Source organism: Acinonyx jubatus, chromosome B1, assembly GCF_027475565.1.
Source record: "Acinonyx jubatus isolate Ajub_Pintada_27869175 chromosome B1, VMU_Ajub_asm_v1.0, whole genome shotgun sequence".
NCBI lineage: Eukaryota > Metazoa > Chordata > Mammalia > Carnivora > Felidae > Acinonyx > Acinonyx jubatus.
In genome coordinates, this window is record NC_069382.1 from 51,726,172 (window position 1) to 51,742,122 (window position 15,951).

Sequence of the window (15,951 nt, forward strand, 5' to 3'; positions counted from 1 at the left end):
TAGGATGGGACAAAATAAAAAATGGTCTTAGAGGCCTGCTGTCGTGCCAGATGTTGTTCCTATGATTGCCGCATTGGGTGTGGTTCAAGAACTTTCCAAGGAAAACATCAGGGATACTGGCGTGGCCAACGGGCCTGCGGGAGGTACAGAACAGCTATTTTACAAACTGTGTTGGAAGTATTTTAGTATTTGAAGGCCTGGTTGGCATGCTGGCTAAATATTAAATTGCATAAGCCCCTTGAAGATATTCCTTACCTTAGCTTATAGATTAGGAAACTAAGGTACAGGGAACTTAAGTAATTGGTTCCAGATCCGTCAACTACTATGTGGTAGAGCCAGGATGCTCACCTGTCTGGCTGACTTTGAAGCATGGGCTTTGGAGCAAAGTGTTTTCTAGATGGAGAGGGGATGTCACCCCGAGCACTTCCTGAAACCATGCTGTGTCCACACGTGAAAGCCTGCTGACGGGATGTTTAGGAAGACAGCTTCTGGGAAGGTCCTCATTGATCCCTGCTTCCCGGTATTCACACTTCTGCAATTCCTTCTCTTTGAATAACTTTCTTCTCACTAACTGAACACCTCAACGGGGGGAGATGTCGCTCCCGTGATTAGATTACAAAAGGTTTTGACTGTGGTCTTGCTAGCTGACTTGCCCTTGCTGGCTTTCATGAAGCAGGTTTGGAAGGCCCACATGGCAAGGAAATGAGGTCACCCTTTAGCCAACAGTCAGTTAGGAAATGAGGCCTTTAGTCCATCATCCAAAAGGAACCGCATTCTGCCAAGAACCACAGAAGTGAGCTGCTTCAGTTGAGCCCTCAGATGAGTCCCCAGCCCAGGCTGACATCTTGATGGCAGCATTCTGAGGGAACAGGAAGCAGAGGACTCAGACAAACCATTCCTGGATTCCAAACAACAGAAACTGTAAGATCGTAAAGATGTGTTATTTTAAGTCCCTAAGTTTGTGATGATTTGTTATATGGAAGTAAGTAGCCAATACACATGGACATCAAATAACATAAAAAACTATGAGAATTATATTATCCAGGTGAGTTAAAGATCAAAACACAATACTTTTAGTTTTAAACATCTTGGTAGAAGTCACAAAAACTGTCCTTTCAAAGCTGCAACAGTTATCTGTCTTTATTCCTCTGAGACAGAATGTTCCTGGGTTGAGGGAAACCACCAAACCATTGGCAACATAAATGTTAAATAAGCTCAAGAGATCAGACCATGGAAGGTTAGGTTATTTTGACCAAATAACCCCTGGAGAAAACAAGAAATTATGGAATTAAAAAAAAAAAAAGATGTTAAAAGTATTTAATATGGTCATACCAGTATCAAATTATCTGGTCAACACTGGAGGGTAAACAAGTACCTGGAGATGTAGGCAGAATCTAGGAAACACTTTTGCATTGAGAGCATTTACTGATCCTGGCAAATTTGGGTTTTCCTTTGACAGCCTCATGGATTGGTTGGTAGGGGACAGACATAAAAGTCCAAGAGTATGTAGGTTGGGAAGTCAAACAGCAACTTTCTCCCACAATATGCTGGCATCACAAAGCGCTACATCCCTAGAATAAGGGTGAACCAACTATACATCTGTCCTACTGGGGGTTGGCAATGGCAGTTTTCATTGCCTGGGTAGGCCAAGGAACCCTAAGCTTTGAACTTGGTGTAAGGCAGCTCTGGGGGTGCATAGCCCTTAGATACCTGATAGAAGCAAGCAAAATCCTCCTTGGAGAAAGGTATTTTTATACTGGATCTGAAATTGTTGGTTTAAATATTTTTCTCAAGGATAAGGAGTAGCTCACAATAAGAGATAACCTGGGAGCAAAAGAAAACAAGGTACCATGAAAAGAACAAGCAGAAAGAACAGACAATAGATGCAGATTTACAAATACTTTGATTATTGGAATAATCAAATAGAGATCCCTCTCTGACTATTTCGAGCATATCCCCACAAAAAAATGTACTTACTATGCTTAATGAAATAAAAGAGAAGCTTGAAAATATCTGCAGGAAACTTTCCACAGTGACATGAGAGGTCTTAAAAAAAAACAAATAAAACTTTTAGAAATAAAATGTATAATAACCCCAAATTAAAAAGTTCAATGGCTGGCTTTAATAGCAGATTAGATACAACTAAAGAAACACTTAGTAAATAGGAAATTGGCCAGAAAAAGATCTCCCAGATTGCAACACAGAGAGACAAAACAATAGAAAATGGAGAAGAAAGGACACAAAATATAGAAGATAGAATAAGAAAGTCTAATGTATGTTTAGAGTCCTAGAGGAGATAAGAGATACTAAACTAGAGACAATATTTGAGGAATAATAGCTATAAATTTTCCAGAATTTTGATAAAAGACCCCAATCTACAAGTTCAAGTATAATAGAGTAAGTCCCTAGATAAATAAACACTAGGCATATCTTAATAAAACTGCAGAAAACCAAAGACAAAGAAAAGAATCTTAAAAGTTGCTGAGGGCAGATGGCAATACCAATAATAATAGAATCAAAAAGGTGAGTATTTCAATGTGTTGAAAGAAAATAAGTGTTAATCTAGAATTCTATGCAGTGAAATATTTTTTAAGAAGTAAGAGCAAAATAAAGATATTTTCAGATAAATAGAACCAGAATGAATTTTATAGTATTAGAGCCATGTATAAGAATTATACAGGATGTGCTTTAAGCAGATAGTAAAACAATCCCAGATGGATGGACTGAGATACAGGAATAAAGATCAAAGAAAATGAGTAAATATATGGGTACGCTTAAATTTTGTCCATACATAGTATGAAACAACAACAATAATAATTTGTGGGCTTTAAAAGAGAAACTGGAAAAATTGAAATATATAGCAATAGCATATAAGCTAGAGGGTAAGTGGAACTAAAGCGCTGTAAGTCATTATATTATCTCAGAGCAAGATAAACATTTATTCAACCTTAGACTTTGAAAAAAGTTAACGTTGCATGTTGTGATTTCTGGGGTAGTCATGATAAAAATAGGGCTTATGACTTCCAAGGTAGTAGAAGGAAAAAAAGAGCATGATGAAATTCGTCAAGTTCAGTGATGGCAAGAAGAGAAAGAAAAACAAACATAGAGCAACCAGAGGGCAAGAAAATCACAAAAGTGGTAGCCTTAACCTCAAATATGTCAGTAATTACATAAAATATAAATGCACTGAGTTCTCTTGTTAACAAAGATATGTATCTATTATCTATCTATCTATCATCATCTATTTTGAGAGAGAGACAGAGAGAGGGAGACAGAGAATCCCAAGCAGGCTCTGCACTGCCAGAGCAGAGCCCGATGCGGGGCTTGATCTCATGAACAGTGAGATTGTGACCTGAGCCGAAATCAAGAGGTGGTTGCTTAACCCACTGAGCCACCCAGGCGCCCCATAGACAAAGATTTTAAGACTGTGTTAAGTAACTCTGTATGGGCTGGAGAGAAGTAACCTGCCCAGGGTCCTCTAGGGAGTTGAGTCAGGGCCAGCAACTGGGTGACCTGCTTCCTAGTCCTGTGCTCTGTCAACCCTACCCGATCCCATTCAATACGGCCCGTTTATTTTGAGCAGCCAACTGTTTGTCAGGTGGTGTCAGATTTTGCAATGGATAGATGAGTGCAACAAGGTTTCTGTCTTTGCAGCATTTTTCTGAACGAAGAGAAAGTATGTTTTAGCATGAATTTTCGGGTACAGATTTCTCTAGGGATTTATGGTGACACTATATCTTCGTGGTGGGGGCAGTGGGGGTGGTGGCAGTTTTGAGGCCGTGCCTGAGAAAAGCCCTGCCTGTGTGCCTGAGTGTCCATTCTAATAGCACCACATGAAGTCAGAGGGGAGGGAGGGAGGACGTACTTTTCTGAATGGAAATTCATCAATGTATTTCTGTCTGCTGCAGTTATCAGTGTTGCTATTTCCGTGAGTAATGGTGGAGCCTTCACCGGGCTCATGCCAGACACTGGGGGTGGGGGCACAGGGCAGCGATATGGCAGGGGTCCTCTCTTTCGTCAGAAAACATGAGCTCATGCCAAGGTTTCCACAGGTCACCGAGATAGCACTGGCTCTCTGGAGACAGGCGTGACCCTCAGGTCGGCTCCTAGTCATTGAACTAAGTGGGCTCAGATAAGGGCCGGATAATGGTAGCCAAACTCCCACGGCCTCTTCAGGCCTCCCCCAGAGCCCTGAGGCCAGAGAGAGGGCAGGTCAGGGAGGGGCCAGTGGGAGGAACTCGGACTGGGAAGTTGCTCTGAGCCCCTGGAGCCTGCTACAGAAGGACCCAGATCTCGCGGGGCTCATGGCCCACCCTGTTGGTCCATGCCCTGGCCTCCAGACCAGAGTTGTTAGGACAAACAGATGTCTAATGGGGGGACACTGGCCACCATTAACTCCTGGAAAAATATCAAACTGGTAGCACTTCCTTCTCTGGATGTTTTCTCATTTCATCAAATTTGCTGTATCTGTTGGCAAATATTAGTGAGTGGGGAAGTAGGAGATGTGTGTTTTCAGGGCCCTGCTATGGATCTGCGGTGGCCAGGGTTAATCTGTCCAGTGCTCTCAGGAAAAGCCAAGGCCTGATCACTGTCCAAACAGTTTCTCTACTTCTGTGCTCTCTGACCCTGAATTGGCCACCTATGAGGTTTAATCTCTCCAAGACTTCCTGGGACTTAAAACAAACCACACCCACTTAAAAAGAAAATGAATAAAGTGTCATCTGTGTGTTACCAAGATGGGATGATGGTCATGGCCCCAGGGCCTGCCAATCTCTGGGGGCTGCTACACAGCCACGCGGGGGAGAGTAGGAGGCAGACTTAGAACTGGGAGGGACTTCCCTTTGGGAGATTGTCCTCCAGGGTTGGCAAACAGTAGGCATGCACATTGCCAGTTCCCCCTCTTGCTTGTAGATTGTAGATTGTGGAACCTTTTTTTTTTTTTTCTGCCCAGAGCGGCCCCCAGGGAGCCACTATCAGAGTAGACTAGAGTCGGCACATGAGATGCTATGATTTGCTGTCTCTGTAACAGTCCAACTCCTATATTCCACAGAGGGGAATACTGGGGCCCAGGGAGGGAATCTGCCCATGAGGTTGGCACAGCTGCTTACTTGAGGCTCTCAGGCTAGAATGCAGATCTCCTCCTCTCTGCACAGGCCTTAGTCCATACCCTGCTTTTATGAGCCTTCCCTCTAGGGGAAGGACCAAAAGAAATCATCTCAAGTATCATTGCCTACAGTACTGCTTTAAGTTTGAGAAATGAAGCTCTGGTATCTTGCATGTAGACAAACTGCAAATAAGAGTTAACACTTCTGAGAAGGAAATACTAAATTTGTCACTGAGAACAGGAAAACAAAACAAAACAAAACATCAAAACAACAAACCCACAAAACCCCCAATAGCCCTCTTGGATTGGAACACTGGTGCCATCTACTGGAGAGCATAGATGCTGCATGTGTAGTCATCCTTTTCATTTAAATACAATTTATGTAAACATTTAAAATGTATGCAATTCTCTATGTTATTTATGAATATATGCACATGTAGAAAGGTATAAAATATACTTGCAAATGATAAACATAACTTCAAGTTAGTAGTTAACTGCTGGGGAGGGTAGGGGTGGAGAGTGTGATAAAGGTTTTAGCTCTACCTGTAATGATTACTTTTTCTTTTAAAGAGATCTGAAACTAATATGACAAAGTATTAACACCTATTAAATCTTGGAGGTGGTAATATTGGAGTCTGATATTTATCAGACTTATCTCTTTGTTTAAAATAGGTTATGATAATTATAATTATATTTATTATGTAATATTTACTAAATAGCATGTTTACTATTCTATAGGTTAGTTATATAGTGTAAATTATATGTTCAATATATATTATGTAGTTAAATTTATGTAAGAACAATAAAAAATAAGAATGTAAAGTTTGGAGTCCAGGTTCTTATCCTTGATATCAGGCAGCAGTTATTTAGTAACAAAAATTATGGGGACCCCTGGGTGGTTCAGTCAGTGAAGCGTCCAACTTCAGCTCAGATCATGATCTCAAGGTTCGTGAGCTTGAGTCCCGCCTCGGGCTCTGTGCTAATGGCTCAGGGCCTGGAACCTGCCTCAGATTCTGTCTCCCCCTCTCTCTGCCCCTCCCCCACTCACACTCTGTCTCTGTCTCTCTCTCTCTTTCTCTCAAAATGAATAAACATAAAAAAATTAATAATGAAAGTTATTAATTCTTGCTAGCTGCCCTTATTGTCATCAATAGGTTAACGGAGTTGATACAAGTAACTGAACGGCAACCAAAGACTCCGTCCGTGTGGGCTGAGGAGGAATAGTGCTCTTCAGCAGGGGTGACAAGATGAAGAAGATACATGTACTTGCTTGTGTGATGCTGGACAGACTCACTTCTTTGCTGTTGTTGAGAAATGGTCTATTCCCCATAAGAAGGTGTGCCCTGGAACATCAGAATGTTAATCACACTGAGTATGGACTTTGGGAGGAAGGTTTCATGTAGCCAGCTGATAGTTCAAGTTGACAATCAATATTATTTGCAGATTAAGTTTGTAGCCTAGAAAAGATCACAGACCACAATTTAGGAAATCAACCTGATTAGGACTATAACCCAGAATCTGCCTAACATGGCAGGGCTCACCCGATTTTGACAATTCAGGTTTACCTTCATATTTTTAAAAATATATCCAAGTACCTCTAATATGATTATTTGTGTAATATATTTTTATTTAAATTTTTAATATTATTTATGTAATATATTTTTATTTAAATTTTATTTATATTTTTATTTAAATTATTTATGTAATATATTTTTATTTAAAACTTGCTTTTGGTTACCAGAGCTTTGAATGTGATCAGTCTGGGTTGTGTCCGGGGATTTTTAAAAAATGTCCCCACTTGATTCTAATACGTGCCAAAGCAAGAAAGAGCAATCCTGAGGTTCCGGGGATGAAGAGGGAGTTGAAAACGAGAGTAGTTAGTGTGAGAACTGAAACTGTGGGCTGGGTGGAGTCTGGGTAGGGTGCATTCTGACCAGGAAATGGGTCCTTTTGGCTAGAGGCTTGGTTTTAACACTCTCACAGGGACATGTGATGAGGCCCTAGGCCTGTAAAGAAGGGAAGTTGGATTTGAGATCTCCGCATAAGTCAAGGCCCTTGAAAAGCTACATGCTCAGTGAAAGGGCAGGGAAATTTTGCTTGCCTGAGGCATTAAGTAGGAAAATCATCTCGGGTTATCCCAAAAATCCAGTTGAGAAATTCACTTAAAATTTCGCCCCAAACAACCCAATTGTCCATCGATGGATTAAAGGATAAACAAATTATGGCATATGCATACAATAACATATTATTTGTCCTTAAAAAGGAATGTAATTCTTTTTATTTATTTTCAGAATTGAGATATAATTGACATAACAATGCGTTCATTTTAGGTGCACAAGGAATAAAATCTGGACACAGGCTACATCATGGATGAACCCTGAAGGTATTACGCTAAGTGAAATAAGCCAGTCACAAAAGGACAGATGTATGATTCTACTTGTATGAGGTACCAAGAACAGTCAAATTCATGGACATAGAATGGTGGTTATATAGGGGCTGAGGGGAGGAGAGCGTGGGGAGTTAGTGTTTAATCAGTGCGGTGTTTCTGTTTGGGATGCACACAGCAATGTTGAATGGACTTAATGCGACTAAACTAAATACTTAACAATGAGTAAAAATGGTAGCTTTTATGTTATGTATACTTTACCATAATAAGAAAAATTGGCCCCAAGTTTATGATGCCCCTGGCATGTTTGGCAGAATCAAATAAAATAGTGCTTGGAGGAACAATCCTCTTCCCAAAGTGTACGTGTCCTGTGGAGCATTGAGACAGGGTGGGGGTGGTGGTGTGAATGCTCACTTAATATAGACTCATAGTAATAAATTCAAAAACATATAGGAAAATAGCTTCTCATGAAAGAGTCAGCAGACATGATGAGCGGCAGGAGTACCACCCCACTCATTGTCTCAAGACAGTGAGACCATCAGAAAATACGTCAGAGAGGAAAGAAGAGCTAGAAATTGTAAGGACATAACATATCATGTAAAAGAACAGCAGTTTAGATATGGCTAAAGAGAAAATTAGCCAATGAGAGCACAGATCCACAGAAACTGCCACAAATGAGGCCCAGAACAAAAAAGAGATGGAGGACACAAGAGTGAGGTTAGGAGGTGGGAATGCAAGCTGGTGCAGCCACCCTGGAGAACAGTATGGAGGTTCCTCAAAAAAACCAAAAATAGAACTACCCTACGACCCAGCAATTGCACTACTAGGCATTTATCCATGGGATACAGGTATGCTGTTTCGAAGGGACACATGCACCCCCATGTTTATAGCAGCACTATCCACAGTAGCCAAAGTATGGAAAGAGCCCAAATGTCCATTGATGGATGAATGGATAAAGAAAATGTGGTATACACACACACACACACACACACACACACACACACACACACACTGGAGTATTACTCGGCAATCAAAAAGAATGAAATCTTGCCATTTGCAACTATGTGGATGGAACCGGAGGGTATTATGCTAAGTGAAATTAGTCAGATCATCATAGGACTTCCTCATGTGAGGACTTTAAGATACAGAACAGATGAACATAAGGGAAGGGAAGCAAAAATAATATAAAAACAGGAAGGGAGACAAAATATAAGAGACTCTAAAATACAGAATACGAACAGAGGGTTACTGGAGGAGTTGTGGGAGGGGGGGATGGGCTAAATGGGTAAGGGGCACTAAGGAATCTACTCCTGAAATCATTGTTGCACTGTATGCTAACTAACTTGATGTAAATTAAAAAAACAAATTAAATAAAATGGAAAAAAAAAAGAGTGAGGTTAGGAGACATGAAAGATGGGATGAGAAGTTTCACTGTAAATCAGAAGGCGGTGTTGGTGGTGTCTTTTGCTAACCTCTCACCCCATCTGACTCAGTGCAGTAGTGGTGGATCATTCCATGCAAAATGTCAATATCTCTTTGTAACCCCATGCCACAATGTCTCTCTGTTCTGACTCTGGGCTTTCACCAACACTGCAAAAGACAGTTCAGCTTACACATAAACACAGTTGGGAAGACTGAAGGTGTTAAAACTTTCAGCAGCTGTCAGCCAGTGGAGGAGAGACGTAAGGAAATAAATGTCTCAGTTCAATGTCCTTTGTTGAAAGAATCTGAGGCATGCGTTGTAGAGTTCTCCAAAGAATTTGCCACAGGACTGAGTCCCAGTTAGTCACAGGGCTAATCAGTTCAATATTGCAAACTTTATGGAATTTCCTATCTTGCTTTCCATACCTCACTACTGCTGGTCATTGGGATCACTTCCTGAATAAACTACTTGCACGTAAATTCTTCTTTCAGACTCTCCTTTCAGGGAATTAAAACTAAGGCAAAAGGGGGGAATACAAAGGATGCACTATTTGAAGAGGACATATCTGAAGTGGTAATATTTGAGAATTTTCCAGAATTAATGAAAGACAAATATTCTTAGATTCGATAAACATAGTCCTAAACAGGATTAAAGACAATCTATTCCAAAACACTTTATAAAACATGAAAGATAAGGAGAAGTATTTCTAAAGCAACCAGGGAGAAAAGATGGATTAATATGCCAAGGTATAGCAATGAGTCTGAAAGCAAACTTTTCAACAGCTCCCCAAGCCAGAAGACAATGGAATCAGTTGCTGAAGGACAATGATTGGTAACCCAGAATTTTATACCCAGCCAACTATGATTTGAGACAACTGCTTTGGACCTGAGATGGAGAAGTAGAGATGATCTCTTTACTAGTTTTGCTTGGTCTTGTCACCTCCTGTGTAAGTAGAGCCTCCATCTTGGGCAAAAAGATTTGGGAAGGGAGTCAGTACAGCCTGAAAGCTTCAGTCTTCACCCTTTGGTCTGAGGCTCCCTGGCTCCCATCCCCCCCAGGTAGTGAGATTTTGGATGATGGTAGCATTATGTGTGAGTGTTCTTGTTTACGAGCTTTGCCTTCATTTCTCCTTGGGTGGGGGAGCAAACATCTTACTTGCGTCTACAGATTGAATTCCCCTCATTGCCTCCACTGCCTGGAGAGAGGAGGAGAATTAATTGTAGCACAGCCGGGATTTGTGTTCTTCCTCTCCAGCCTCAGTTTCTGTATTGATAAAATGAAGGGGAGAAAAAAAGACTGGCTCAAACTGAATCATTTTCTGACTCTAACTCTATGGAAGAAACTTTCGGCTGCCCTCCCTGGGTTCTCTGCAGTGGCAACTACTTTCCAGAGCAACACAGCTAAAAATAGCCCCCTCCTGTGCCACCTACACTAGGCAGGCCCGGGTGTGGTGATGACTGAGATGCCTTTCCTCCAGCTCATTCCTGCTGCTGTGTTCCCTCCTCCATCACAGCAGGAGGATGAGGGTCAGGCTGAATTATACATTTGCCACAGAGAACAAGGCATTTATTTTCTTTCTTGCTTTTGTTTAGATCATAGGGTCTATGGTGGGTAGATTCCATATTGCTGATTTCTTTTTTTTTTTCTTCTTTTAGATGAATTTTTAAAATGTTTATTTATTCATTTTGAGAGAGAGGGGGAGAGAGAGAATCCCAAGCAGGCTCCACACAGTTAGTGTAGAGCCTGATGTGGGGCTCGATCCCACGAACCGTGAGATCATGACTTCAACTGAAACCAAGAGTCAGATGCTTAATTGACTGAACCACTCAGGTGCCCCTAGTATTGCTGATTTCTTTAAAAAAAGTAAAAAATATTTATCATCATACAAACTGTACAGAAACATACTTCCTTTTTAGGACAATTCAGATAATGCTTATTTAATTCCAGCTGTCTTTATTTACTTTGAGAGTGAGAGAGACAGAGAGAACAGGGGATGGGCAGAGAGAGAGAGAGGGAGAGAGGGAGAGAGAGACTCCCAAATAGGCTCTGCACTGTCAGCAAGGAGCCCGATGAGGGGCTCAAACCCACCAACCGTGAGATCATGACCTGAGCCAAAATCAAGTCTACTGAGTCACCCAGACACCCCAATTCCAGCTGTCTTTAGAAGAACCACTGTGGTCATTTGGTATGTATGCCTTCCAGGCCCTTCTCTCTTTCATTCTTTCTCTCTGTAAAATATATGAGTATATATAAGAACATATGAATATAAATAATGAATATATACAATGAATACATATAAAACATATATATAAGATATATATATAGATAGATAGATATCTATATTTCTCTAGAAATACATATATTTCTTTTTTGTTCCTTATACAGTATAATCCATATAAATTCCGCAATTTGTTTTTATTTTAAACCCATATATTTGAGGGAATTTTTTGGTATAAAGATTTTTCTTATTCTTTCTGACTGATACTTAGCATTCCAGAGTATTGATATACCAACTATAATATGTTTAACCACTCCCCTGTCAATTGACATTTAGGCTGTTTATAATTTTTGCTACTACAATAATTCAGCAACGAACATTTTAATTTTTTTTCTTTTAATTTTTTTCTTAATTTTTGAGAGAAAGAGACAGAGCATGAGTGAGGAAAGGGTACAGGGAGAGGGAGACACAGAATCTGAAGCAGGCTTCAGGCTCTGAGCTGTCAGCACTGAGCCCGACGCAGGGCTCAAACTCGTGAACGTCAGCATCATGACCTGAGCTGAAGTTGGACACTCAACTGACTAAGCCACCCAGGCGCCCCATGTACATCTTGTTGGGTACATATGCAAGTATTTCTCTTGGGTGGATATGGAAAGTAGACTTAGCAGTGACGAGAAGACACATTTAACTTTTCAACATTTTAACATTTGGAGATTGCTCTCCAAAAGGGCTATTACCAATCCACAAGTTACATAATCAATGTATAAAAGTACCCATTTTTTCAGTCTTTCACCAAAACTGGTTGTTTTCAGTCTCTTGAATGTTTTCACCTGCTGTCATTTTTCTCCTTTAGTGTCTCCCACCTCTCGTCTCCCTTTGCGACATCCACTTCTCCATCATATCAAACACAGATGGACTTCATGGACGCGTGCTTTGTGTTCAAGTCATAAAAGTACACAAACATAATCCATATGGTCAGAAGTCATGGAGTGAAAAACACTCCAATAGACATACACTGGAGTTTGCAAAAACACATGTCTTCACATACAAACACAGTCTTCTTTCCAGTCAAGATAAGAATATTGGTGGGAAAAGTGCTGCCGGACTATCTCACTTCCCGGTGTGGGTGTCCCAGATAAGTGGCCTCCTAGGTCTGGACAATAAAACACAGCTTGACAGCTTCTCCACAGCCCTCCCCCGCCCCTCCGGAGAATCCTCAGCCTCCATGGCTGTGCCCGGGGCCAAGCCCGGGACAGGGATGGGGTGAACAGCTCTGAGCGTATCAGAGGGGTAGACGGTGACAGTGACCTAGGAAGAAGGGTCAAGCCCATGATTGTGGGGTTGCTGGGGATACATTGGTGCCCAGAATCGCCAGCGATGGAGTTAGCGAATCGGAGTAATCAGAGCAACCACAGGGGACCACATTATCACTGTGGCCTGGAAGGGAGGATGGCAATGTAGCTTAGCTTGAGGCAGACATACATGCTTGTAAACCTCCTTTCACCTTTTCTGCCCAAGGCACCCTGGGTGGGATGCCTGATAACAAGGCTTCCCTCCCCTGCCAATGACCCCCTTCCCCGACGTCTCCGGTCTACACTGTGGCATCCTTCTTCCACAGTCTAGTAAGTGCTGGGCACTCTGCTAGTCCCATTTCCTCCCTTGAGGACCTCATGGTCTAGTGGAGTGTCCCACATCCGTCCGGCACTATAATTATAATTCTAGACCATGATGGGGCGCCTGGGTGGCTCTGTCGGTTGGGCATCCGACTTCGGCTCAGGTCACGATCTCCCGGTTCATGAGTTCGAGCCCCGCGTCGGGCTTTGTGCTGACAGCTTGGAGCCTGGAGCCTGCTTCGGATTCTGTGTCTCCCTCTCTCTGCTCCTCCCCGACTCATGCTCTCTCTCTTTCTCAAAAATAAATACAGCTTAAAAATAATCTTTATAATTCTAGGCCATGTCTCCCCACTGGGAGTCATAAAATTAGTATAGTGTGTTCCATGTGCTGCTGGCTGCTGTGTCTGACATTTATGGTCTGGGTGCTGCTGCTCTAGGCTGCTGGTGGTATACATTTTTAGTCACTTCTTCTGTACCATATAAAGGCATGAAGAAGAACACATGGGAGACCAGCAGTGATGGGAGGGGGGCACCTGTTCCCTCAAGATGGCGGGCAGCTCCATGCTGACCTGAGGCCAGAGTAGTAGACTGCCCCATGTCTCCAGATTCAGGGCTGGGGAGGAGAGGCCTGACGGAGCCTTTGAGACTCTGGGTACCTGAAGACCTTGTTGGGCTGTCCAGGGTATGAGGGTGGCTCATGCCAATGGTCTCTGTTGGTCCTCATAGCCTGGGAAGGAGTGGAGCAAGGCTTCTCCTACCCATTACAAGGGAGGAGCCTGAAGCCTACAAAGGTTGAATGACTCACCCCAGGTTACACAGCCAGGAAGTGAAGAACCCAGGTCTCTGGACTTGAGAAATCTGGGTTCGGGCACATCATGCCCATGGGAGCTTGGCAAGCTGGCACCACGTGACAGAGCCCCTTGGGTGAAGGAGACCAGATGTTCTCCGGGGCATTCTCCTGGGGCCCAGGCTCTGTGTTCATCCTTCGGAAGGAGTAGGCAGGGAAAATCACATTTATGCCTTATTCAGCTTCCAACATGAGCATCTGGGTGCAATATGGTTAAAAAGAGGAAGAGAAACATTAAGGGTGGACTTGAGGGGTAACTCGTCTAGAAGGCAGGTTTAGGGTTGGGTGTGTGTAAAGAGGCCTAATACTGCCAGCACTAGTTGACGAAGCTACTGGATTCTTCCACAGAAACAGTCTGAGTGTTTTGTTCTCCAGTCAGATTGAGACCTCAACCCCTCAGACTCTTGCTTTCTTGTTTACTGAACACTGATATGCTAACCACAGTAACACTCACATAATTGGGGCCTTGTGCTCAGAGGTGAGGGGCCACAGCTTAGGAGTGTCCTGACCAGAGCTTGTCTGGACTGGGAAGAGTCAGAGAGGTGGGTCTGAGGCAGAATTCTGTAAAGGAATTCAGGGTTAAATATCAAATGTTGGGAAAGCCGAATGCAAACAATGGGGCCAAAGTCAGGAGAGAAACCGAAGCACAGAGCTGGGGATTCGAGTTGGATCCAGAAGAAGTATGAGCTAGGTGTGAGGTCTGAAATGAGAGGTCAGGGTCAAGGAGAATAGCTGGAATGTTTTTGGGCCCTGGTTTTATAGTGTTTTGAACCTTGGGGGTGCCTGGGTGGCTCAATCGGTTAAGCATCAGACTCTTTTTTAAATTTATTTTTTGTTAACGTTTTATTTATTTTTGAGAGACAGACGGAGCATAAGCATGGGAGGGGCAGAGAGAGAGGGCGACACAGAATCCAAAGCTGGCTCCAGGCTTCAGGCTCCGAGCTGTCAGCACAGAGCTCAACACGGAGCTCGAACCCACAAACCACAAGATCACGACCTGAGCGGAAGTTGGATGCTTAACCGACGAGCCACCCACGTGCCCCTTAAGCATCAGACTCTTGATCTCAGCTCAGGTCTTGATCTCAGGGTCATGAGTTCAAGCCCCATGTTGGGCTCCATGCGGGGCATGGAGTTGACTTAAAAAATAAAAAAAGTGTTTTGAACCTTGGAGTCCAAAGGCCCTGTAAAATATTGTTTCAGTTTCACTGCAGCCAGCAAAGTGACACTTCCTGTTGACCAGCACTTTTGATAACATTCATCATTATAATTAAAAAATGTATCTCATCGAAGGCTGTGGTCCTGGGGGGTCTTACTGTCTGGGGGAATTAGGTGCCTGGGTGTTCCCAGGGCTTGCACAGGGCCCAGCATGAGGCAGACCCTCCGTAGGCATCAGGTGATACGGTTATCACCCCAACATGTGCCTATCGGGCCTTCTGGAGACAGAATCTGGAGGCCAGCCCTCTGTGGCCCTCCTCAGCTGTCCCTAAACGGGGGAGCAAGCCTCCTCTCTTGGAGCAGCCTGGTGGACACAGGCCCTGCTCTCCAGAACCGGAACTGAAAGGTCCAGTTTCTATTCTGGAACAAGCTATGTGACAACAAGACCTCCTCTTTCTCAGTGTTGCCAAACACAAGATGGAGACATAAAAGTTACCCTTCTAATATTGGGAGCTATGGTGGGGGAGATGAAGTTTGTTAAAGTCAAGAAATGGAAAGATAAAAAAGCCTTGTAAAAATGCAGGAAGCTATCAGAGGTATTTATAGGGAGAGGAGTAAGAATGTGGAATCTGGGAGCACAAGGGATGAGAACTACGGTCCCAGGCCCTTCCTGCTCCCTGGACACTTGTCCCACATCCAAGCTCTCAGAGGGAGGTTTATCCTGGAGGTGACTCCTGGCCAAGAAGAGGCACTCAGAGTCTGCACAAATATTGAAGAAAGTAAACTGGCCTGGTGCTTCCAGAAAGGCATAGGAAGCGAGCAGAATGAGAGAGAGAGGGCCTGGGGCGGGGGGGGGGGGGGGGGGGGTTGGTGGTGCAGCATTTATCTGGGAGCTGCTAAGACGGCACGTTCCCCACCCTTTGGTACTCTCCCCTCTGAGGTGGGGAAGAGGCACAATGCCATTGTCCCCTGATGTGTGACAAATGTCTGCCTGACAAAGTCCACTTCTCCATCTAGCAATTTCTGAAGTCAGGAGGTGGTTGAGATGCCAGAGATCACAACATGTCCTGGTCTGGAAGGAGAGGATAGAACCCAGGAGAGCATAAGGCCCACGTGGGTCCTGCGATCCACTAAGAGCCTGGGGGCTCCCTAGAGGGGTCATGGAGCCTTCGTTTATGTACCTAAAAGATGGCACAGCCTGTTGG